General features: G+C 32.9%; 1 protein-coding gene across 2 annotated transcripts in view; it reads left to right on the plus strand.

The window, feature by feature from the left end:
• Positions 1–27,301, plus strand: part of LOC148177847 (TWiK family of potassium channels protein 7-like) — a 154,135-nt gene that overhangs the window by 20,228 nt on the left and 106,606 nt on the right. Inside the window, exon 1 of one of the 2 annotated variants that reach the window (XM_088032814.1) lies at positions 12,300–12,330. The exons of the other annotated variant lie outside the window; for it this stretch is intronic. The gene's annotated coding sequence lies outside the window, so the exon portion shown is untranslated. Of the gene's footprint in view, positions 1–12,299; positions 12,331–27,301 lie in introns of those variants that run through there. 2 annotated transcript variants of the gene reach the window in all.

A 27,301-nucleotide genomic window follows, 5' to 3' on the forward strand; every position in this document is an offset into this window, starting at 1 on the left:
ACGCGGTGAAATTTACTCCCCGATCCGATTTTAATTAATCCCCGATCGCATATTTCTGCTCTGTCTAAGACAGTTAATTGGTTGGTGCAGAATTTTGTTTTCTCTGTTTTGTCTATTTCGTCATTCTCGCCACGACAACAAATCGATGTGTTTGAAAAGGATTATATTTCTTTCCTCTCAGCTAATTTACAGTCTGGTGATTCGTATTCAACATGAACAAAAGGGTGGTTTGTTTTGTTCGCTAGGACGGATTGCAGTTTTATATTTTTCTAATTATAACAGACGGGGTGACAGAGCGAAGAAGGCAAAAGACAGAAAGTGAGTGGGCCGACGGTTAACTCGAATCCTTGAATAGCAATGATGTGAAATGAAAGAATAATGAAGTTTAAGGGCGGTGGTAGGTCGAGGTCCAATGGACGGTATCCTGACAAATTCACGACAAGTTCGGCGACGAAATAAAAGGGACGCACGGGATTCGTAACAAATAGGTTTTGGGAAAGACACGTCCTGAAATATAATAAAGAAAGGGAGCTTAAAATCCCAGGGCCGCACCTTATTTTAATTTTTTAATTTATTGTTGTTGAAGCTGCCCCGATTTTATTTCAATTTTTCACGCTGCACGTCATCCTCAGAAAGTCGATGTCAAATCATCCACTCTAATTACAAATTTACGAGGCGACGTCGAAGATTATATATTACAGTGGCACGTCGTCGATACGGACTTTTATGAGTCGGTAAAGAACATGAACGTTTTTTTTGTGCTTTAAATTCCGAGAATATAAGGAAGCTCAGATCCCACTAAAAGCTTGTAAATTTCCGTCGAGCTACATCGAACCAATAAAAACAAACTTTGCTCAAAATGTATAACAATGAATTTCGCATTTCTATCAGAAATCAATAAAAAAGCCATGCGAGGCGCTTTACACAACAGCGTTGTGTATAAAAATAGCACTTTTAAAATCGCATATACTCAACAGTTTTTATGTCAACACCTCGTACTATTTCCGCTAAGTACCGACTTGCTTTTATAAAGTTGTGAAAATGGAAAATTACATTCTTGATGAAGCTGGTATCGAGTTAAAAAAAAGAAATTTGCATCGAAAGCGTTTCATCAAAAAGAGCTACAACAAACTGAAAAGTTTGGCGAGTTTAAATTTAATGAATTTCTTGTTTCTTGTCGAAGTTGAGTTCTTAAAAACAACAACGCTTATTTGCTTAGTTTTTAATTGTTCGTCTTTAGTTTCTCTATGTAATTCAACTAATTAACAATCTGAACAGGGTAGAAACTTAATGTTGTTTTCTAACTAGCGCGGAAACTGAATATTGCATTAAAGTTTAGGCTTTGGATGGCTTTGGCGTAAAAACTGCAGGAAAACTGAAACTTGAAACTTTTATTTTAATATTCATTTTGTTCAAGGACTCATATTCAGGCTCCTGCAACACGTGTGTTCATCCCTAAAATTATCTTTAGTTTTGATGATAAAATTTTGGAAATTTGTTTTTTATCACCAATAGTTTTGGCGTCGCAACGTCTTGACATTAAAATTTTAGCGATTTGTGAGGGTTTGTGGAACCAATACGAATTATTACCGAATTTCTTTGATTGATTCTTTGTATTGTTTTGAGAATTTTGTACAATTTTTGTATTTTTTTTAAATATTTAAGGAATTTTTAACATTCTTTAGCTTTTCTTTGAATCCTCATGTTCTCTTAAATTTTTTTAAGAATTTTGGCTACATGAGGATTCTTGGATTTTTCTAAAGAGATCGCTAATAATTCAGAACAGTAAAAACTGTTTTTAGATATTTTTCAGATTTTTAAATTTTATTGTTTTTTGGAAGTTGGCATGTTTTTTTTTGTATTCTTCAAGACTTTTTTAAAAATCATTCAAGGATTTTTTAGAAATGTGAATCCTTACGTTCATGTTTCCGTTTTTTCAATAATTGTTTTTATTTAATATTGACTCTAAAAGTTTGCATGATTTTGTAAATATTTGAAAAAATTCAAAATTTTCCAAAAACAGACAATTTTTCTGAACACTAAAAAGAAATTAAAAAAATTAATTTGAAATTAGCTACATTTGTCTTCCAGAAAATTAAGAACTAGAAATGTTCGGAACATTTGTTAGAAAATTGACATTTTTCCTAAAATTGGTTCTCAGAAAAAATGAAAAAGTTTATTTCAAATAGAAGTCTCAAAATTTTTCTTTAAAAAAAATATATAAAAATTGTTTCTTACTTCTGCTGGTAAATATTTTAAAAATTCCAAAATTCTGTTTAAATAGAGAAAATCGCTACTTAAAAAAGAAAATTTTCCTTAAATTAACGCTCGAAAAAAATTTGAAAATTTAGTTTAAAATAAAATATTTAAATTTTCTATTTCGGTAATTCAAAAATTCTACAAATATTCGGAAAATAGTCCAAAAATTAACAGTTTTCTTAAAATCGATTCTCAAAAAACATGAGAAAATTAGCTTAAAATTTCATTTTTGTTTTAATTCTAAAAAAATCGTTTGTTTCTTAGTGTTGAGAATATTTGGAAAATTTAGAATTCCGTGTTTAAATAGAGAAAATCTACTCAAAAAAGAAAATTCTGGAATCAACACTCAGCAGAAATTAGAAAATTCAGTTTGAAATAAGATACCCAAAATATTTCTTCTATCAATTGTAAAATTGTACAAATAATCGGAAATTTTGTCCTTCGAAAATTAACAGTTTGCCTAAAATCGATACTCTCGGAAAAAATGGAAAAAATAGCTTGAAATAGGAGTTTCAAAAATTTTTCTTTTTATTTCGATTCTAAAAATTTGTTTGTTAATTATTTCTGTAAATATTTGAATTTTTTTTGACTAGTTTTGTTGATTCCACGCTCTTTTCTGCCGATTTCCCGCTAATTAATAAACTTTTGTTCCTCAGTTCTGTGAATATTTGAAATTTTTTTTTGACGAGTTTTGCGGATTTCACGCACATTTCTGCCGATTTCTCGCTGATTAATTAACAGTTGGATCTTGATAAAACCTCCCAGTTTAACAGCGTATCGTAATCATCATAACAATGAAACCTTCCCGAAAAAACTGGAAGTTAAATTTCCAATGTGCACCAAGTGGCCCGTGCAAATTCAATATTTGCATTTCGATGCGAGCCTGGAAATTAATGAGGATCGAAGAGCAAGGGCGAATTCACAAGATAGAATTCGTCCCTGCATAAATGTGAAATTCGGGATGAGATATGAAAACCAAAGAGAAAACAAATGAGATTTATACAAACACAGAGATTGCCTTTTTACGGAAATTACATGCTTTGGTTTTTGTTTCCTGTGTAGGATTAAGTGATTGCAAACTTTTCATTGTAAATATCTGAGCGGGGGCGGTGGAATGTACAAAATGGAAGGCGTCTCACCCAACTTTTAATAAATGTTCTCTTTATTTATTTTCGAGTGAACTTTGCCGTGTAATAAAATCGTTATACCGAGCGGAAGGGGTTTCCTTGAGTGCCAATTTGGGCCAAAATTTGGTTTCGGGAGATAAAAATGCGAAATTGAAGTTTGACATACTTTTGGACTCATAAAATTAAATGTTTACAATCAGTGCGATAATTTTTGGAAATTGCAAAATCTAGAGGGTTGTTTCCCTGTCGATAATAAATTTGATGGTTATTTAATAAACATCTAATCAGATTGTTGCGTCCCTCAAAGATTTACACCCCGAAGTAAACTAAATTATCGGTTCCCGCCTTAAAATCGCCGAATTTATGAAGAAAACGTTAGACAAAGCGTAATTTTATTCGCGGCAAGCGTCGTTAAAAAAAGATTTATGATCAACTTCGCAACAAGGAGAGATTATTATTGCTTTAACAAGCCGATCGAACGCATGATTTATCCTGTTGTAATATATTTTTTCAGCAAGATCCCGTCGAAATCCTTCATCGTTTACAACGCTGACGTCGGCGAAAAAAACTGCTTATAATTTCTGTTTATTTTGAAAGTCCGGCATTAAACACGGAATAAAACGTTATAACTTTAGCCTGAATAAATCAGGTTTATGCCAACAAAGGTTCGAGCCCCTTTAGTCGAGGGTAATGAGGAGTCGTTTATCAACCCCTCTATTTTCAATTAATCAACTTCCTGGGAATGCAAGATAAGAAGACGAGGAGCGTCTCAGAGACTCTAAGTTTTGTTCCGGGAAATTAAGGTAGTCGTTGTTGTTGGCGTTGTTGTCTTGATTTAATTGCGCGAAGGGTTGTTCTTTCAATTTTTTTAATTATTAATTAATAATGTACACGGGGTCTACCCACATTTGTGCCTATTTTTCTCACAGCATACAAAGGCTCCTGTCGTCAACAAGAGACGGAGATTCAAAGCACATTGTAAGCTCTCATTGCCAATTTACGTTGGACTTTGGAGAGATGCTGAAGACACAAAGGAGCGTGCAGAATTGTAAATATTCATTTTCATTACGGACAAATTTCCAAGAATTTTCCGTACCAGTTATTGCATGTGTTTAATTATTAAATAGTGCGTCAAACAGTCCAAAATTATTATGAAGGTACATAACGCCGGCAAATTAACGCTTTCCATCAGGGAAATCGTCGCTTTGCATTTGACATCGCTAGTGATTGGAATCTGCCATTATAATTAGTACGCTTTTTGAGCCCCAATTTGCCATAAATTTGCCACACTTGAGTGTATTTTGGGCTGCCGGCTCAAGAGCGCAAGTATAATTTGTGTTTGCACGTGAAACGTCTCGAAATCGGATTATTTATGTTAGTGATAAATTAGATCCGAAAACGGAACATTGACCTCAACGTATGCTCACTTCATCCCAACAACCTAATTTAAGTGGACTCTTGATGATCCTCCGAATTTCTCTCGTTTATTCCTTCACTCCGGCGGCTTTCGTTTCATTCGATAATGACAGGCCCACGACCCCAGATGTTTGATAAATTGCAAATGTAATAATATCCACGACGTTCCCTCCTCTTAAACGAACATGCCCGTCCCACTTGACTGACTTAATTTTCTATTCAGTCGGAATTCTGGAGTTTCGATGTCGTTAAAGTTATGAATTATTTATTACGGCGATCCATGTTTTGAATTTAAGCTTAATTTCTGATAAATATGTAACGCTAGTGATATAATCTCAAATTAACGGCGAAGTTTGACCAACAAGACTTCTTTTTTGGGTAAAACAAACGAGAAAGGTTTTGTTCATCTTTACAAAATCGCCATCCGGAAACACTTTGTGTTTAGTCACAACTAGGATGCAAACCCGGAGTTGGATCCGGGTCACTTCCGGTTTTTGCACCGAATTAAAAACTCATTTGGAAAGTTTAAAATTTCAAAATAGTGACATTTAACAGGATCAACAAAAAGACGCTTTACTCTTTTTTCTGTTGTGTTAAATTCCGTGGATTTTTTTGCAAATAGCACAATTAAAATCAGTCTGTGTTTTTACAAGCGACACTCATTTTGCCTAAAGCAATAATTCAACAATATTGAGGTTTGGAGCGAAATGGAATTACCTACTCGTACATGGTTTGGATTCTGTTGAGCATGTTTAATATTTGTGCGCTGGGTGTTCATAATTTGTTTATTGGGTTTTGGATAAAAAGTAATAACGATTTGGGGAGCAACCGTCCAGTTTTTATCGTTATTATTGCAGTTAATATTTACAGACCGAAAGGGGTGCTTTGTTTAAAGTACAATATCTCTTTGAGACATTTGTGTGCATAAAGCGTTTCATTTTACTCTTTTACAACGCGTTGAGTAAATAGTCATTTTTAAGTAGTCTTAAGTCACCGAATTATCGAAAAAAGAAACTCAGCAGTTCCACACGAAATGAACTTGAACACATTAAAAACTAAAAGATTTTGCAGAAACATAATTTTGTTAAAAATCGAATATATAAATCTTAAATTAACCAAAACTATGAATGTTTGAATTGTTTGCTACTTGATACTTTAAATAACCACCTTTTTTCACTACTCTTCAGTTTATCTACTTTAATTAAATTTTTCGCTTAACTTCATTTTTTTGTACTCAAAATATAACTTTCAAGAATTTAAAATTACTGGACAAATGAATTTGAACTATGTACTTATCACATCGGATACTGAATACATAAAATAGTAATTTCACAATTTGTTCTAGAATTAAAACTTTGATAAGAAAATTTGTCACACTTTAACAAAAGTTGGCAAAACTGGTTGAAATCTGTAGAGTTAAAAATTGAAAATTTGTATACAAAGTAACAAAATAACCCAAAAAAAGGTATAAATTTTTTCAAAAAATGGCTTTTATATTTTTGAATAGCTATAACTTTTTGAAAAATTAACTTATTGGGACGTTTTTGTTTTCAAAATTTTTGTTTTAAAATGTACTGGTTAGAAAAAAATACAAAAAAAAATTAAGATGATAAGTTTAATAACATTTTCGCTTTTTTGAGGAAAAAACGTTATTTTCTCGAAGTTCGAAGTTAAATTTTTTATTTTTTCTCAAAAAAACTTTAAGTAATTATTTAATTTATAAAAATATTTTTTAGAAATTTGTATTTATTTTTTTTTAAGTTATACAATAAAATTATTGCAATTCAACAATTTTACAGGATTGTTTACTTAATTTATAGTTTCATTCTACAACTATAACAACTAGGATTTAAATTTAATATATTAATTAGATCGATAAGCTAGGGCATGACAATTACAAACTTATCTTCAATATTGTGAACACAAAATATGTAAAATATTTAAACGCCAGAAAAGAAAGTAATAAATGATTTGGTGCATTATTTATAAAATCATTGAATGTTAATTACATTATGTTATGTCCAACATAAATCCCAGTCATTATATTTGTAAAATAAAACTATAAATTAAGTATATAATCCTGTAAAATCGTTTAATTGCATTTATTTTATTATATAAACAAAGCTTTTAGAAAAAAATAATAATAAAAAAAATTTTAATTATTTTTTTTCAATTGATTAAAAAAATAGAGAAAAAAGTTGGGCTATTCTCGAATATGCGAAAATAATCGCAGAATTAATTAAAGGTTTTTTTTGAAAAAATAAAATAAAAAATAAAAAAAGACGAACTTCGAGAAAATAACGGTTTTGCTCAAAAAAAGGAAAATTTTATTGAGTTTATCTTATTTTTTTTTTATTTTTTCCTGAAAAGTATATTTCAAAACAAAAATTTAAAAAACACGTCCCAATAAGTTAATTTTTGAAAAAGTTATAGCTATTTGAAAATATAAAAGCCATTTTTTGGAAAATTTATAACTTTTTTTGGGTTGAAAACAAAAATTTGAAAAAATTCACTGTTTTTCATAGGGTAGAAAAATATAAAAAACCTTCAGCCAAATTGAAAAGGGTCGGGGTGGTCGATTGCTATACTTTGATCAAAATGTTACAAACATTAATAAAATTAGTTTTTCTGCTATATTATTTTTTACCATTTTTTTGCAATGTTTTGCTTTGTCACGCCCGTTACAAATGTATGTCACACCCGCTACAGTTTTCTAAAATATACAGTGCACAATTGAATTGGTTATTCTAATTGCAAAGAGGCTTAAAATGTGTCCCTATAGTTCATATATTTGTGTACTAAAGGAGAAGGAATAAGAGTTTTGTTATTTACTGAACTATAGAAAAATGTTATTAAAAACAATAAATTTAATTTGTACACTCGTGACACCACAAATTAATTTGTTTCTCTATGATCTGATGCAATCGTAACTTAACAAATTTTAGTTTGATAATTTGCAGCACTGTAACCTACCTGCTAACAGTATACTTCTGCTTGAAAATGCTTTTAGTCAAAAATAAATAAAAAAATTGTTGTCATTTTGTCACACCCGTGACATATGGAATTGCTGAACTATGAACTTAGCTTTTATTATCGCGAAAAATCTCACGCCTTTTACTCTTTTCCACTTTTTCTTTCTTTTTCCCGGCTTTTGTTTTAGTAATATCCCCCGTTCTACTTCGTTACTAGCCATCATGTATCAAAAGCTCCCTTTATCGATCACAGCGAATTTGGCATTATCCGATTTTGTCGTCGGTGTGAATGGTGAAAATGGACTCTTTGAAAGCGCCGTCCGGGGCGGTGGTAATTAATTTATCGTAAAAATTAGATCAGACCGAAGGATAATTCTTCATGAAAAGGAAACTTTCTTCGGATAAAGAGCTTAGCTTATTACCGCGACTTTTTTGCCGCCTGTAAAAATCCAACTTATTGAATGATATTAGCCACGCGTGCGCCCTTTTTTTCAAAAAGGACTTAATGATGAACAGAACTAAAGCGTAATTTTATTCAGTGGGTTGCGTCGTTAAAAAAGATTTACGTTCCGGCTCTCAACGGATTATTGCTTTGAGGGAGATGATCGAACGCATGATTTATCTAGATTTTTTCTTTTACGGACGAACCGGACCGGAGATGAAGGGTAAATTTTTAAAAACGCTCAGTCCGGGACAAAAATAATACTGAATTATTAAAACAATGTTCAAAGTTGAGATAAAATTGTATGTATGTAACTCTAGTTAGTCTTGTCCAGACGTAATATCCTGGAGGAAGTTGCAGTATCGATCCGTTACATAATTTAAATAATGTAATGTTTGACTTGGAGAAATCTGCAGTATGTGAATAGAATAAATTTTAGGAGAGTGTTCGTTTAAAACTTTGTTTGTATTTCAGACAGTTTTTCCCTCGTTACTGAGTTCTGTTTAATGTTGTACTTGTACACCGAGCAAACTGCGTTATGAATTTTTTAACAAGGTGATAATACTTTTAATGCTTCCCCTCATAAAAATGTATTCAAATACTGCTAAGTTGCCGAAGCAAAACTACACAAATTATCAGAATATACAGTTTCCTAATTTTCCGTCTTTTTGCGTCTTCGGCTTTCACAACTCGAGAAACGCGCTGCAGTATTGATATAGTGTTAAGTTTGCTGTAAATTCGATGAATACAAAGTAGTTTCTTTCATTTTACTGCACATTTCAAATGTGTCTTATCGCATCGACGACATGGAAATTCATTTTTCTTTCCATTATAATTGGCAAACTTTTCGTTCCACAATTACTGATGCTTTTTCCATACTGGCGTGCTCTTCATAATATATCACAGGAAAAAAAATTTCAGAGTAACCAACGATGAAAAACTCAAATCCGTTAAAACTTTTAATGACTAAAATGTAACGACAGTGTATGAAGAACATGGATTATGCTAGGAAAAAATTTTATTCAGTCTTTAACGTTTTTTTAATTTTTTGTTTCTGAATTTTTGCTGCTCTATGTCTCCGAAACTATGACAGATATTAAGATGCGGTTTTCTCCATCGTTTTTTAAACTCTTCAGCCGATAAGAATCATACGAATTTTAGGTTTCTAAATCTAACTCGGTCGCTATCCCGCTTATTTTCGGAGCAATACTAAACTATTGGCAATTTTTTTACCTTTGATATCGATCTTCGATGGTTCAAATTCAACTTTTTATTTTTTTCAGCTGCTTTTTGGTCTCTTATTCGCTATCTCGCTTATTTAGGAAGCAATCTTAACGTTCTGGTACTCATTTTACGCAGAATTTCACACAGAATTCGATGAGATCGGCCAACAAATAACTGAGTTATGAGCGATCAAAGTTTCGGATATTGAATTTTGAGTTGGAAAATTTTCAAAGTTGAATATCTCCAAAACTACGAAAAATTTTCAGAAACGGTTTTTACCATCGTTTTTTTGGGTCATTCTGCATTAGAATATACCTTTAAAAGTCGAAAATTCAATGGTCGATTTTTTAGGTAAAAAATTTTGCGACTCAATCGATGAAAATTTTACAATTTTTTGTTTTTGGATCGCCTCTCGTAAACTATTTGCCTGATCAATCTGAGATTTGGACAGTTGATAGATCGTAGATAGTTTTTGCCTTGAAACAGCGTCTTAAAAATGACTCTAAATTAACCCTCTGAAAATGTAATTTGGTCGATATCTCGTTTAATTGTTAAGGAAATTTAAGCTATATAGGCTCATTTAACGCAGAATTTTGCACTGAATCCAAAAATATTCTTATTTTTCTCGTATATCAACAAATAACTGAGTTAGAGGCGTTTACAATTTTGGGTTGTCGCCAGAGGGCCAAAATTTTGGAGGTTGGAAAACGATTTTTCTCGATATTTTCGAAATTTGGACAAATATTAAACAACCCTTTTCGGAATCGTTTTTCTCGCAATTTTTTACCTTAGAAATCGATCTTGGCTAGATCGAATTTAATATTTTTATTTTTTTAATGTAGTTGTGGACTGCTTTTCAGCCTCCAATTCAGTACCGGTCGCTATCTCGCTTATTTATGAAGCAATCTTAACGCATTGGTGCTCATTTTACGCAGAATTTTACGAATAATTCAAAAACGTAAAATTTGTTGACATCGGCTTACAAATAACTGAATTATGAGCGATCAAAGTTTCGGATATTGAATTTTGGGTTAAAAAATTTCTAAGCTGAATATTTCCGAATCAACAAAAGATTATGAGAAACGGTTTTCACCATTTCACCATCGTTTTTTTTTGGGTCAACTTGCTTTAGAATCCGCTTTCAAAAGTCAAAAATGCGATGGTCCATTTTTTGGTCAAAAAAATTTTGCGACTCAATCGATGAAAAATTTTAAATTTTTCGTTTTTTGATCGCTTTTCATGAACTATTTGCCTTATCAATCTGAGATTTAGCTAGTTAATAGACCTCAAGCTGCTCTTTCGATCGATATGAAATTCAATAATATTAAACGCTGTTTTCGCTTCGAAAGAGCGTCTTGAAACTGACCCTAAAATCGCCCTCTAAAAATGTGATTTGGTCGATATCTTGTTTATTTGTTAAGAAAATTTGAGTTATATAGGCTCATTTAACGCAAAATTTTGCGCTGAATCCAAAAATATTTTTATTTTTTTTTGTACGCCAACAAATAATTGAGTTAGAGGCGTTTAAATTTTGGGTTGTCGCCAGAGGGCCAAAATTTTGGAGGTTCGAAAACGATTTTGCTCGTTACCTCCGAAATTTGGACAAATATTAAACAACCCTTTTCGGAATCGTTTTTCTCGCAATTTTTTACCTTAGAAATCGATCTTAGATGGTTTGAATTCAAAATTTTCATTTTTTTAATGTAGAAATTGCTGCTTTTTTTCAATTTTCAATTGTGTTCAAAACTGAGACAGATTGAAAGATGATTGAGCTTTTGTTGCTATGAATTAAAATTTAAAATTGATTGTTAAATAATTTCCGATATTCATTCGCCAATTAAAAGTATGTCAAGTTAAGGGTAACATTCAAGTAGTTTTGGATGAACGACTTATTCTTTTATTACTTGTCTCCAACTTATCCTAACCAAATTAGCTCATAGAAATGATTATCTTTTTAATATCAATTAACTCCCTCTCTAATATTTTGAAACTCTGTAAGTTTTCTAAGCGATTCACCACCCAGTAAGTGGAAATGTAGATTAAGTTTTCTTCAAATAGTTAGGTTATTACATTATAAGTTCCACAAAACTTTAGCCATTTAAAAGTATGAACTGACATGATTACTAGCAGTAAAACCATGGCGACTAAACTTGACAGGAACAGTCTCCGCTCCTAATCCCTGGTGATTTTTCACCCCCTTTAACAACGGGGGTTAATTTTACGTTGTTATCAGCACCTTTCTGACTCATTACCCCGTTTCACCCGTAAAAGAAAAAAAATAAAGCAACCCCATTTCGTCACTCGTTTTTAATACTTTTTTAATAGCGTAACGTGTTCCTTTTCCCTAAAATTTCTAGCTATTAATTATCCCAAAGCGAAGAAGTGAGACGATAATTACAACAAACGTGGACGGTTGAAACAATTATTGCCGTAGTCTGTTCGTTAATTGAAAGGTGTTTTGGGGATAAAAGCCCAATTCTCTCTCTATAAAATCAGAAGGGATGAGCTCTCCCGTTTGCGGTGAAACGGACAAAGAAAGGAATTTCGAAATTTAAATAAGTACGGCCAGGATCATATGCTTTTAAAGGGTTGCATACATAGAATATTTAAGTTGGAAAGAGTTCTCGGGAAGTTGTAGTTCTCTGTTTCAAATCAGACAACTCCATTTGGCGTGGAAATTGAGACGGAGCTTTTTACTACGCGTGAAAAGTGGGAGTGGAAAGCTGAAAGCTTCAGGTTTATTTTGGAATTAGGGTTTTGTTTCACTTTTATCGGTAGATATATTTTTCATTAAACTTGATACTTGAAAGATTTTTCTAAGAGCTGCTCGTAAATCAATATTTTTTTGTTTCAGGTGAGCTCACTACGACCATTTCCGCCTCCACTATCGGTTAGTGTTTCATTATTTATCGTTCCATAAAATTTCCAGCATTTTTGTTCCTTTTTCACATTTTATAGTCTTTTCTGGAGTCAAAAACATTTGTGGTTGTCGGAGTTTCAAACAATCATCCTCCAGTGTTTTCCTCGAATTTTTATCTATTTTTACCGTCTTGTCGGAGTAATCAACAGTCTAATTGAAAAAGCAGCCGCCTTGCAACCGTCATGAATTTTAACAGGCATTTTATTTTAGTCTTGCAATTTGTCGGCATCTATCTAATATCTACCATTGGTGTTCATTCAGACAGAAAACACAGCGTGTGTGTAACTGATGCCGCTATTTCTCTCCTCTCATTCGAAATTACAAAAGACAAAAAAAACTCATTACGATCAATTCCGCCTCCTTTCAGTCTCCCACAAGCAAACTTGATAAATTTATAGAGTTTCTGGGAAATTAAACCGCCACATTAAAGCAGGGCGGTTCCTGATATTTATAGTACAGTTTGGAGGAACAATAAAGCGAAAGTAAAACCGGATGTTAATTACTTAATTACAATCATACAAGCGCCTTCATTCGTTTTTCCTCCCCCACATCGTTGCACTCCAGTGCAGTGTAATAAATTCCGGTGATGGACATCGCGGATCGAAACGTTCTCTGATGTTAATTTGTTACAAGAGTGATTTACGTGCCGACAAGAGTGTGATTATCTGCTTCGCGTCTGTCGTTGTTTTCATTTTTTTGTTAAATTCGTAACAAACAAGGCCACTAGATGGATAATGGCTGACTGTGACCGGACGCGAACAATGTTTCAAGTGATCATGACGTGTCCAGTCAGCGAAAAGATAGGAGTGGACAGAGAGCATTGTGTAACGAGCCATTGATGTAGGTCGGGAGTAAAGAGATGGTTGAATATTCGATTAGGGACTATTGTTTCAGATGCGATTTTGTTCGAATGGAACGGCTTATTACGGTCTTAGAGAGCCAATAAACGAGACGAAGAAGTTGGTACAATTCGGCCAAAAATAATGCACCATTCCATTGCTTATTTAAAAAAATCGGAAAACATGAAGTTTCAGGACACACTAGTCCGGTCAAAATGAACATAAAAATAGTGATCAAATAGATATAGTAGTAGAAATAAAGGGCCAAAAATCCCCATGATTTCCTTGTGTGCTAAAAAATTTAGTTAAGTTAGTTAAAAAACGATAAATTTTATCAAAAATATAGTCCAGACAAATTTTGTAGATAATAAAATTGTCTTCAGAAATGGTCCTTATACTTTTTTCTTTAGAATTACCATTCTTAAGATATCGCCGTTCTAAAAGTTAAGTTGAAGGGTTTACATTCTACATGATATGTACACAAATGCCAGGTAAATATACTGACTTCCATAAAAAGGAATGGGGTGAACCGATTGTAGTGAAATTTATACAAAGGTTCTATTTGTTTATAATAAACAAAATGTGTCAATACAACTGTTAAAAATCGATATTTTTTACAATAAAAACACACTTAAAAGTAGTACTCCATCAAGAAGCGAGAAGCGCTCAGGAAAACATAACCAGTTGAAATATCTTATTAAAATTACAATTTATTCCCAAACACGAAATTTTAACAAAAAATGCTGACGCGCGTTTCGATAGCAATGCTATCATCATCAGAGCGATGATTAAACTGAGTTTAATCTGATGATGATAGCATTGCTATCGAAACGCGCGTCAGCATTTTTTGTTAAAATTTCGTGTTTGGGAATAAATTGTAATTTTAATAATTTGTCAACACCAAGAATTGATCCAACAAATTTTCTTTGAAGCAAAAATTGCCCACATCTTTATCTAAAATTCAAAATTAATTTTCGTAATTTCAGTGCTACAACTATGAAATTTGGATAGGTTACTATTTTTAGATAGTTTATTAACTCCACCAAATTTTAAAATTGTAGAGCAAAAGACTCAAATTTTAGAGATTTTCGTTTTTAAGAACAAGCAAAAATTGCCGACTTCTTAAGTAAAAATTCGTAATTTTGGCAATTTTAGTGCTAGAACTATGAAATTTAGAAAAGTTATTTTTTTTAAATAGTTTATTAATTTCACCAAATTTTAAAATTGTAAAACTAAAAACTCCAATTTTAGAAATTTTTATTTTTAAGAACAAGCAAAAATTGACGACTTCTTAAGCTAAAATTCGTAACTTTAGTAATTTTAGTGCTACAACTATGAAATTTGGATATATTACTCTTTTTAGATAGTTTATTAACTCCACCAAATTTCAAAATTGTAAAGCAAAAGACTCAAATTTTAGATATTTTTATTTTTAAGAACAAGCAAAAATTGCCGACTTTTTAAGCTAAAAATTTGTAATTTTGGTAATTTTAGTGCTACAACTATGAAATTTGGATAGGTTACTTTTTTTAGATAGTTTATTAATCCCACCAAATTTCAAAATTGTAGAGCAAAAGACTCAAATTTTCGAAATTTTTATTTTTCAGAACAAGCAAAAATTGCCGACTTTTTAAGCTAAAATTTGTAATTTTGGTAATTTTAGTGCTACAACTATGAAATTTGAATAGGTTACTCTTTTTAGATAGTTTATTAATCTCACCAAATTTCAAAATTGTAAAGCAAAAGACTCAAATTTTAAAAATTTTTATTTTTTAGAACAAGCAAAAATTGCCGACTTTTTAAGCTAAAAATTGTAATTTTGGTAATTTTAGTGCGACAACTATGAAATTTGGATAGGTTACTTTTTTAAAATAGTTTATTAACTCCACCAAATTTAAAAATTGTAAAGCCGAAGGCTCAAATTTTTGAATTTTCCATTTTTTAGAACAAGCAAAAATTGTTAAAATTACAATTTTTTCCCAAACACCAAATTTTAACAAAAAATGCTGACGTGCGTTTCGATAGCAATGCTATCATCATCAGAGCGATGATTAGATAGCAATGCTATCATCATCAGAGCGATGATTAAACTGAGTTTAATCTGATGATGATAGCATTGCTATCGAAACGCGCGTCAGCATTTTTTATTAAAATTTGGTGTTTGGGAATAAATTGTAACTCAGTTTAATCATCGCTCTGATGATGATAGCATTGCTATCGAAACGCGCGTCAGCATTTTTTATTAAAATTTGGTGTTTGGGAATAAATTGTAATTTTAATAATTTGTCAACACCAGGAATTGATCCAATAAATTTTCTTTGTTGAAATATCTTAATGAAATTTTCATTATTTCAATTTTATGTTGAAATAAAGCTTTTCTATACATTTCATGAGAATCTGATTACTGCTTCTAGGTGTTGCATTTTGATGGAAATCAGATAGAATGTAAATTCTTCAACTTTTAGAAGGGCGAAATCTTAGGAATGGTGATCGTTAGGAAAAAGTATGAGGACTATTTTTGTAGATAATGTTATGATCTACAATTTTTATTGAGGCTATATTTTTGATAAAACTTACCGTTTTCAAGAAAAAGCCAAAAAACCTTTGACCTTTGACATTGAATAACTTTTTTAGCACACATGGGATCTTTGGGGACTTTTGACACTTTATTTCTACAATGTTTACTAAAATTCAGCTCTGTCGGAATTTTTGTTATTTGAAATGTCTATTCAAATACAGAGTGTTCCAGAACTCGTGACCCAGAAAAAAGGCTAATGAAGGCAACAATTCTGAACCAAAATTTCGAAACCAAAATTTTCTAGCTCAAAAAATAATCGAGTTAAGACAAAAAAATGGTAGCCGGAAACTGAACAGAATTTAAAAGTCAGTAACTATGGACACATCCTATCGTCCATTGGTCAGGTGAACGTTACACTTTCGTTGCCTAGGAAATTTTACTCCATCTATAGAGTAAGCTTCGTGATACTGTTACTCTAACAACTAGAAATGAAATATTTAACATTATGTTAAAGTGACATAAGTAAGTTGCAAGTTTATTTTAATTCAATTAAATTATTGGGTAAACCGGCTTATACTTATTAGTTACCATTGATCAGAATTAAAAATCGATTGTTCAAAAATTTACTTTTTAGCAAAAGTGAATTGTATAAAGAAAAATGATTGTTAGAATAATCAATGATTTTAAGAAATAAATTAGAAATTAAAAATTACATCTTTAATTAAAATTAATATTTAATTCCATCAAATGTCAGCAATCAAACTTAAATGCGAGATTAATTTAATCGCAATCAACTTATAGTGGGAGTGGGGTCATTGATTAAGAATACAAACATTGATTTAAAATTCTTTCAAACCATGTTGTTTAGTCGACTCAATCTTCATGAGTTGTCGAGTGAGTTGTAAATAAAATTTGGTTGTCTGACGCGCAGATCTCAAGCAGACCAACTCAAAAGTTCTAGGGGTAAAATGTATTGTCGGGTGGATATTCTGTTTATACCAAATTGTACACTTGCATGCATATTTTCTAAGGTTGGAGTTGTTTGAAATTATCACTCTGAAATCACTTCGCGTTAGCGCGACATTCCTGGCGATCAACAAATTAATCCTAAATTAATTCATAATCACCACTTTGCGTATGCAAGAAGCTCCGCAAGCGCCGTTTAAAATCCTCAGTTATAAATTCGGTTGGCGTCACGAAGGCACACAGCCCCTCCTAGATAAGATCTACTATCTCAAAATTCAATTAATTCGTAATTATCATCCCTCCGGCTTATGCGTTTCTCTTCGCCACATTCTCGGGTTCGACATGCTCGGAATCGAATGAGAGTTTGTAATTTTCACTGAGAAATGTACAAAACAATGATGGGAGATGTAGGGAATAAAAAAAATTGATTTCAACCCTTGGAAAGTTCGAAACAAACTGCTCCGGGACAATCGCGAATAATCCAAACGCGTTACTAATTAGTGTTTAATTAAACGGGGGGATCGTAATTACTACAATTAATCACCGGTGCGATCGAACTTGGGAATATTGTATTTCGATTCCCTCTTTTTCGGGGATTATTAATATTGCTCGGGGGCGGAAGACCGATTTTCTAGATATCAATTTTGATCGATGAGAAATGAAAGGTTGTGAACGGAAGCCTTAGTTGATATTAAAAGATGCTATGATATTGGATGACTTATGATTGGGAATAAGATGCTCAAACAGAACGCGAAAAGGATGGATTGGATTAGATACGATAAATACCACTGGATAATAGTATTTTTGACAACAAATCCGATTATCTCTTTGTTTTTCCAAACAAAAAACTTGTGTTTTCTTAAGTCTTGTTCGGTATCAAATATTGGCTTTTCTGCTGTTTGCTTTATCTCTGCTTTACGTCCCGTTTTTAATGTTGATCATAAATTTTATATTACGTCCTTTATATTATCTGCGTTGTACCACTCTGGAGAAAGTAGTCACCCGAAAATTTTTATCCGTATTTTATTTCTTTCCGCCATCCTTAAATTTTAATCTCCCGGAATTTAATAACTTGACTGTAATTAAAAATTCGGGAAATAAACGTGGCTGAAGACGTATTTACTTTCTCATTACACTTCTCTCCTGTTTATATTTAGCCCAAACAAAATCTCCGAGTGTTTTCGCAATATTATTTCATAATGAAAAACGAGCCCGCTCCTGACTTCTTTTTGAGCATTTTCGTTGATTTCCTTTTTCTCATAAGCTTAAATGTTCCATTAAAGTTGTGTAATCGTGAAGGTACATGTCAACATGTTTTTTTTTCTTTTACGGTCCTGAAAAAGGAGGCAAATCAGCGTTCTACATCCACCTACGTAATCTTCCTTTTGCTCTGTTTTTAACTTCTGCACCGAACAGTTCTCGTTCAATTAAAACCCCATCTGTGATTCTCCACAACGTAATTCGTTTTAGTTCCTTGCACCTAACATACAGAGTGTTAATAAAATGCGAAAATAACTTAACTAAGCCATCTTTCGTCGAGTTTAGCACGATGTCTTCTCCTCATCACATGTCCTTCGAAACTTGAATCTTAAATCTGTTTCCTGGATTAAAGTCTTTCGTTGGTTTTCTCTGGAAAACGAGCATGCGATGCAGATGCAAAAGTTGAGAACAATACACTGTGGGAATCATCCCGGGACTCTCTGGAGTGGCTACGAATTGTCCTCCGGGAATTGCGGAAGTATTTTTTACGTAAATATTTCAGCTCTTGTCTACTTCCTCCTAACTATGGGTATTCTATTACACTCTTCCTCGTTCTGTTAAACTTAAGATCTCAGTTCGGTTCTAAGAAGTTACACATTTTTTAGGCCGTTTCTGCACGCGATTGGTTGTTACTAAACAAATAAGATTAGCGCGATCCGTAAAAACTGTCCGCAAAAACCCTCAAATGCTTGGATTGAACGCCCACATTATCAATGGAGAAATTTCTGCGCTAATAAATAAAATTTATTTTAATGAGTACCGGATGCTGCAAGTTCGTCACTTCTTGTCGCAAGAGCTTAACATGTGGTCTCGTTACCATTGGAGACATCCTCTTTCATTTCCTCCAAGCGGCTTTCCTACGACTGACAAGTCTTTGAGTCTTCGCTTCGTTGCATCTGAGGCGAAGACAGAGTTAAAAGCACGTCTGGTTCTTTACGCCTCTGTTGGTATGTCACTCATACAATCGTTGTCTAGACTCGCGACGTTAATTTTCCCATCGCTATGGTTTATTTTCATCTTCAGTTTTAGTTTTTGACAAATGTAGGGGAGACCGGGGTATAATGATCCTCCTAAGGTCTTTAGCATCATAGTTACAAAACTTTTATATTGATAAATCTGGAGCTTTGAGGAGCTTTGACAACTCATGTACTACAAGTGCGCTTAAAAATGCATCCGAAATTTTGCGAAATTTCCATTAAAATAATAATTTACCTATGATCTAGAGGTAAAAAGATTCTTCGGTTGGGGTAAAATGATTTCTTTGTGCTATCACCACGACATTCTGTTGGTTATGATTAATCGATTATACATCAGTGTTCGCAGAATTTTCCGCAGATTCCAAATCTGGGATTAAAATTCACATCCGACAACATATAACTGAGGTATAGCCAATCAAAGTTTTGAAAAGTAGATTTTTATTTTTCCTCATTTTTCGTAATTTTTAAAGTTAAATATCTCGGAAACTATTTGAGATATTGAGATGCGGTTTGCGCCATTCTTTTTCTCTGCTCATTTTACGTTAGAAAATGTGCTCGAAAGCTCAAAATTCGATAGTCGATTTTTCGCATAAAAAAATTCCGACTCAAACGATAAAAAATTTTAATTTTTTTTATTTTTGGCCCTAGCTTGTAAATTATTTGCCCGATCGATCTGAAATTTGGCCAGTAGATAGATTTCGAGCTCTTCTTTCGACTGATGTATAATTCAATGCTATTAAACGTCATTTTCATTTTGAAAACATTGATTGAAAATCACCCTAAAATGATGTTTTCAAAACAGTTTTTGGCCAATACCTCGATTATTTATTTAGCAAACTCAACAAATTTGGGTCTCATTTTACGCAGAATTTCACGCTGGATCCAAAAACATGATAATTTTTTAATTTTTAATAACAAATAACCGAGTTATGGCCGTTTGAAATTTTGGGTTGTCGCCAGAGGGTCAAATTTTCGAAGGTTCGAAACAATTCATGCTCGATATCTCGAAAACTATTTCAGATATTGAGATGCGGTTTGCGCCATTGTTTTTATCGCGATTTTTTACATAAGAAATAGTTTTTAGATTTTCCAATAGTCGGAAGTTGCAAATTTTTGCAAAAATTCATGACCAAAACTATGGCCAAACTTCTCATATCAATATCTCGCTTATTTTTTAGAGTAAACTTGAGTTATTACACACCAGTATACGCAGAATTTTCCGCAGATTTCAAATCTAGGATTTAAATTCAGATCCGACAACAAATAACTGAGTTATGGCCGATCAAAGTTTCGGATAGTTGATTTTCATTTTTTCTCATTTTTCCCAATTTTCAAAGTTAAATATTTCGGAAACTATTAGAGATATTGAGATGCGGTTTGCGCCATCGTTTTTCTCGGCTCATTTTACGTTAGAAAAAGTGCTTAAAAGCCCAAAATTCGATAGTCGATTTTTCTCGAAAAAAAATTGCGACTCAAACGATGAAAATTTTCCATTTTTTTTATTTTTGGCCATAACTCGCAAACTATTTGTCCTATAGATCTCAAATTTGGCCAGTAGATAGATTTTGAGCTCCTCTTTCGACTGATGTATAACTTAATGCTATTAAACGTCATTTTCATTTTGAAAACATTGATTGAAAATCACCCAAAAATGACGTTTTCAAAACAATCTTTGGCCAATGCCTCGTTTGTTTATTAAGCAAACTCAACAAAGTTGGGTCTCATTTTACGCAGAATTTCACGCTGAATCCAAAAACATGAGAATTTTTAATTTTCGTCAACAAATAACTGAGTTATGGCCGTTTGAATTTTTGGGTTGTCGCCAGAGGGCCAAATTTTTGAAGGTTCAAAACAATTCGTGCTTGATATCTCGGAAACTATTTCAGATATTGAGATGCGGTTTGCGCCATCGTTTTTCTTGCGATTTTTAAAATAAGAAATAGTTCTTTAATTTTTCTACAGTCGAAATTCGCAAATTTTCGCAAAAATTCATGACTAATACTATGCCAAACTTCTGATATCGACATCTCGCTTATTTTTTCGAGCAAACTTGAGTTATTATTATACATCAGTGTATGCAGAATAATGTGGAGGTGTATGATGAGATGAGATTGATAGGATTGGTAGGTATGTTTAATTTTTTTTTAATTTCTAACTTTTACAGGTACTGTTGCGCTAACTGAAATTTGTTATACTTATTTACTTTATAAATTATTTATTTTTACAATAAAAATGTCCAAATAAAATATATTATAAAAATTTGTATTACATAACCTTTAATAAACAATTGTATTTTGAACTTGATTGATTAAAAACTGCACCAGAATCATCTGAGATATTGCAAAATCAATTATTACGCATAAAATGTAAAAATTTGTTTTAATTTGTATTTTTTGTAATTTAAAAATTCACAAATCCAGCTGTCACTTTGAACACCGGCTTATTCCACCTTTGAACCTGGCTTAGTTTAACACCGTGGTAACTTGTATTTAAACCGCTCAAAAATATTTGTGCAACGCAAAGATCATTTAAGCCTGTCAGCTAAGTCAGATTTGAACCGGTTCAAAATACACTTGATTAAATAATGTCTTACCTTAGATCGAACCAAAGAAAAACACAAATATCGCTGTAATTTTTTTGAATATCCACCGAACGGCAGGTGCTTGTTCAGCAACATATTTAATTTTTTCATTGATAGATGGAACTAATTAAAAGAAATCATTTTACCTCGAAGGATCATTTTACCCCGGTCTCCCCTACGTTTTCTCCGAACTCGAATTGTTTTAAGCTCTGTTCCTTTGGGGCTCATAGATCAGCATGTGATGCACTTCAATATATTTTATGTTCTCATCTGATATGTTCCTTTTTGTTTTCAGGAAGTTCCGTGATTTCTACGCCATTGGCGTTTCATCCTGTTTCTTTAATTTTTATTTAGTGCAGGTAAAACGGGACTAAACGCAACAATAAAGAAGGTTTATTGATTGGAGAAAATTAGTTGCTTGGCCTATAAAACATTTATAGCCTTGTCTAATAAATTATCTATTTTGTTTGCCCGATTAATGTCATATTAATAACTACAGACATAAAACGAAAAATACAACATGCGTTTTCAGTCGATCGATAACTTCCAGGATTCCGATTTAGTTCCTGAGGCTACAGTGATAGCAACAAAAGAAATCTAAGTACTTTTTTGTGTTTTTACGGTCAATTTTTACTGTTAAAACCCACGAAACCCTCTCCCCATCGTCATTGAGGCAACAAGTCGACTCTTCCCCAAATTTGCCCCAAGATTGATTGTCGCATTCCATGTGATAATGTGGCGTACGTAATTGCCGCCATCAAACGCATCGATTGTCACCGGTGTAAATCCATCCTGGCTCTGATGAGTCCTATCCTGATTTTAATTTCTCTCGTCTGTCTAACAAAACCGCAATGACACGGCGGTTTCCGCTAATGTAACATTCCCTGTTGTAACTGGGTGCATCCATAAATCCACCGGTTCGGTCCCATAAGGCGACACAATACATCACCCGATCGGGACAAGCCATCCAGAGTTTGCCTTAATCTATTCACACGTGCCGTACAGCGCCCGCTCCCTCCAATCATGCATTATACATTCGAAGGGGATATTGGAGAATGGAACTACAAGACCGACGCACGAGTGTGTTTTTACCTCTCTGATCAGAATTAATAATTTCACGGGGGTGTGAGAACTGGAATTCCACGACGAGAGTTACACGAAAAATTTAATACGTGCGTTGGCGGCGGGTTTTACATTTTCGACTCCCGAAAGAATAGTCGAATTAAGTGGAGGAGGATTAACATTATGTACATGTTTATTAAAGGAGCTGAAGCTTTTTTTATTTTGTTCAAAATTAATCAAAGGCGGCGTTGAAATTTTTGGGTAGCAAATAAAAATTAAATTTGACAGATGACAGATCTGTAACAGTTATCTTGGAGGCGTATCAAGTCGCAACATTTCGCCATTAAACAAATTTGTTTAAATTGTATAAAAAGTGTCTTTAATGCATTTTGGTAATAAAATTAAGCTCTCTGACCCTTCTAGATGATTTGCGGACAGTTTGTCCTCGACAATTGGTCCCCAAACTTTTTCGTCCCCGGTCAATTTGTCCCCAGTTATTTCGTTCCCTTGAAAATTCGTCCCCTGAACGCTTTGTCTACATGCGCTGTAATAATAATAAAAGTATCGACTGCAAGTATTTGCGGTCACATACAATAAAAATGTAATCCGTTTTTTATCAATTATTTTCTGCATAGGGTCTGGTGCCAAATTTTACATTGTTTGCATTATTTTTTTCATGCAAATATGTTTTAAAGTCTACTTCAGTATGGATTCGGTTTTCTTAGTAAATAATTCCACAAAAGAGACTAATTATGAATTATTTTTACCATCTTTTCTTATTAACTAGTAATTTTTATACAGTCCGGAAAGTCGCGCACCACCGTGATACCTATCATTGGACAATGCTATAGCTCACCGAAAAAATGTTAAAAAAATCATATCTTTATTTTTTCCAGATATGATAGATGGAAGAGGAAAAGTTTAATGCGAAAATTAACGATTTCTGTGTACCTAATAATTTTAGGTTCAAATGAATTTGTTACCCAAAGGACATTTTGCTCAAAGGCATGATGCAAAAACAAATCGGAAAAATTTTATAAGAAATGCCTGAAAACCGTTAACAAGATTAAATCAACAATTTCGATCAGTGTGGCATCGTTCACATGAAACCATAGTTACATTACTCGTTCATGAACCGACCTGACTAGCGCCAACAATACAACAGCAACGTTACTATGGCTTTGAATACTGAAAATTTAAATTATTGGTGGAACAGTTCAGCAATGTTGCCATTTTCCTAATTATCTTTTGGTTCTCCTGCGAAAATAGAGTCCGGATTTTTTTCTAAACATTTTTTGGTACTCTGAGGGACCACCTAATTATCCCCTTTCAAGGTGGTGCGTCACTTTTCGGACATCCCTGTATGTACGACTTCCATATTTAAAAATTTGAAAAAAATATGCAGATTTTTTTGTATATTCCTAAAACTTAAAAACTTATTTGCAGATGTTTGTTCTTAAAAAGACGTTTTTCCGATCATTCAAAATTTTTTTTCAAACAATAATAATTATATTATTTAATTCTTTGTCGGACCGTTTTTAATTTGTAATCCGTCTTTATCGCATGCTAATATTGCAACTTTTTGTATGACAATTTTATTATACAGTAGCATTCGGTTATAATGACGGCGAAGGGGAATGAAAATATGGTGACATTAAGCGGACGTCATAAAAAAACAAAGTTGTAAAAAAATTGGCAATAAAGGTACAACAAAATAAAACATAAAATATATTTCAAAAAGTTCTTTGACAACGAAAACTAATTTATAAAAGTTAAAAAATACATATTCGTAACAAAAAATTTATAACAATATAAAACATAAAATAATCTATTTCAGGACATCGTCAACATCTAGATTTCATAAAAAATTTAATTTGTAAAAAATTCTGTATTTTTTGTCTGCAAATTATTGCAGCTTTTTCTTTAATTGTAAATGCTTTTCTACGTTGAGCCATTTTTTTTATTAAAATCAAAACTAGACTGCAGCATAGGGTGTCTAAGATGATTTTTTTAATTGAAATAAAACGAATTTTTTTAGTATATAGCTACCTTGTGTTGCAGATATCCAATTTTAAGTAAAATTATTCAGGGTGTTATGGAAATAAGTACACAAAATTAAACTGGTAAGAGAACTCACCATTTGCAACTTTTCTTAATCATTTTTTTTTGAAATCGCATGTTTTTAAACTAATTTTCCCCCTCTATATTTCGACGAGTCGCTCACTTACCAATGAATTGCTATAAAATTAAAGAACAAAAAAGCATAAAAAACTCTGCGTTATCAGTCCGCTTGTAAAACACTTTATTAATGACCATTCTAAACTAATTTGCGGTGGTGTTTAGAACTATTAAGTTTAACATAAAGTAAAACGTTTTAAAATCAAAACAGGTTATGAAATTAAATTCACAAAATTTACCCGGTTAGAACGCATCAAGATCTACAGCTTTTCTAGATATTTTTTTCCGTAAACGCATTTTGATTTTCGCCTTTTTCCGCCCTTAATTTGGCTAACCGTTCGATATCTCGAAACAAATTCACTTTCCTTTCCGCAACGAGTTTTTTTGACTTAAACCTTATCACAACTTTTTGTCATAAAAACGACTGATCACCTGTAATTTTATTAAAAACGCTCAGTTTGTTGTGAATTTTCAGTGTCAAAGTTATCAGATCGTTCTTAAAGTGCAAAAGGTGGTACAAAATGGTTTACACCAACATGGAATACACGGATATGGTGCTTCTCTATGGGGAAAGTCGGGGTAAAGCGTCTGTATAGTGCCCGTGTCCCAATGGCTAAATGGGCACTTTGAAAACAAGTGGATGGGTAGAAATGAACCAGTGTTGTGGCCCCCTCGTTCGCCAGACTTAAATCCCTACGATTTTTTCTTGTGGTTACATATGAAAGAGTTAGTGTACGCGAACCCCGTGAATTCAGTGGAAAAATTAAGTGAATGTGTGGCTGAAACAATTCGCCAAAACCCAGCGATAATTGTGAGTGAATTCAGGCAGGCATTAACAGTGAAGGACGGCATTTTGAGCAATTTTTATAAACAAATTTGGCACTCTTGTTCAATTGGGTTTTCGTGAATTTGTTACTGCTTTTTTTCCTACAAACAAATGAGCGACAAAGTATCAACCTGATGTAACCACTCGTTTTTATGAAGCAATGGTTTTAGTCGCATAGACGAAGGTTAGTATCCTTAATGCATAATCGGGGAACACTTTTCACAGCAAATTTTCATTGATTTTTAATTCGAAAACGAAAGCATTTTGAATTTTTTTTTTATTAAGAAAAGTGAAACTCATATGGTGAGTTCTCTTACCAGTTTAACTTTGTATACTCATTTCCATAACACCCCTTTATAAATTGAATTTTTCAATTATTATCAAAGATCACACTGGAACGAATTAAACTGGGGGCAAATTTCATTGGGACGAAAGAGCCGGGGTCGAATTGACCGGGGGACGAAAAACCCAAGGATAAATTGACCGGGGGACTAATTGACGGGGGCAAACTGTCGGAGACGAACTGATCGTATCTAGATTCTACGTTCATGTGTCAAGTCTTCAATCAATGTGGGAATTCACTATGTGCAAAAATAAGTACAAAGAGAGCTTTGATTAATATTGAAAAGAATCGCTCTCTAGATAAACTAAAGTGTTGGGAGAGAACCAATTAAAAACCAGTATTTAAACACGTGATGTGATATTTTTTGTCGTTTTAATAGCGTTAGCAGCATCACTCATCAGTACATGTTTGTATTTTTACTCAATTAAAACAACAAAGCAACTCCACCGATTTTTTTCATATCAACATTGGACTAACGAACGATCGCTAACTAACTAATAATGTTAAAATAGAGAGAATTATACGAATCCACCAATTTTTTAGTTTGTACGATATTTTATAGTCACCGAAAAATTATGACGAAGCTCCTGCGATAAAACTCGGCGACAATTAGCAGTAATTTCGGTGGTTAAGTAGCTAAATTTGTAATAAATTAGCTTGAACCGATAAAAAAGCGACGACCTGCAATTCTTCCCGTAAAGTTTTGATTCCTTCCAAGTTTCTCGTGCGGTTTCCAAAACGAATTTACTGCAATTGAGATAAAAGTAAAGACGTAATGTATTACTCCCTTTTAAGTTTTAATAGGAACGTTCCAAGATAAACGGCAGCGTCGGACTTTTTCGCGTTTTCCGAAATTGATTTTGCATAATGATCTTATTTAAATACAAGCCAAACTTGTACTTTGTTTAACGTGAGCCACCTCATTTACATAATTCCGACGAGGCTCGGCCTAATTTTTGAAGCGCGTGAAAAAAATCTTTCGGGTTCGTTATGTTGGATTTATAGTCTGTTCTTCGTCAAAATATGCACAAATAGCAATACTTGAATATTCTTTTGTATAGCCACGTATCGCAAATACAAGTAGATTTTCAGCTCATTTCGATGCACTTTTTTACGGATTTCACATCCTTAAATGCAGTCGTTGCATTCTCAATATTATTCACTTTGGCAACGTAATTGGTGCATGTCATACAAATAGATACATTTATTCGTTCCTGGGGCGCTTCGCCTCCGGATATTTCGTCCCACATACAGAAGTTTGTTGTTTTTAGGTGCAAGATCCTTGTAGTTTCCTTAGAAACTTTGCTTTTTTCTTTGATTGAGAGTAGCTCCGGGTGAAAAGTTTTATGTTTTCTTACACATTTTTCGTATTTTACTGAAAGCTTATAAAT

This window comes from Gnatocerus cornutus, chromosome 3 (assembly GCF_029298725.1).
Source record: "Gnatocerus cornutus isolate USDA-ARS CGAHR chromosome 3, icGnaCorn1.1, whole genome shotgun sequence".
Classification (NCBI taxonomy): Eukaryota; Metazoa; Arthropoda; class Insecta; order Coleoptera; family Tenebrionidae; genus Gnatocerus; species Gnatocerus cornutus.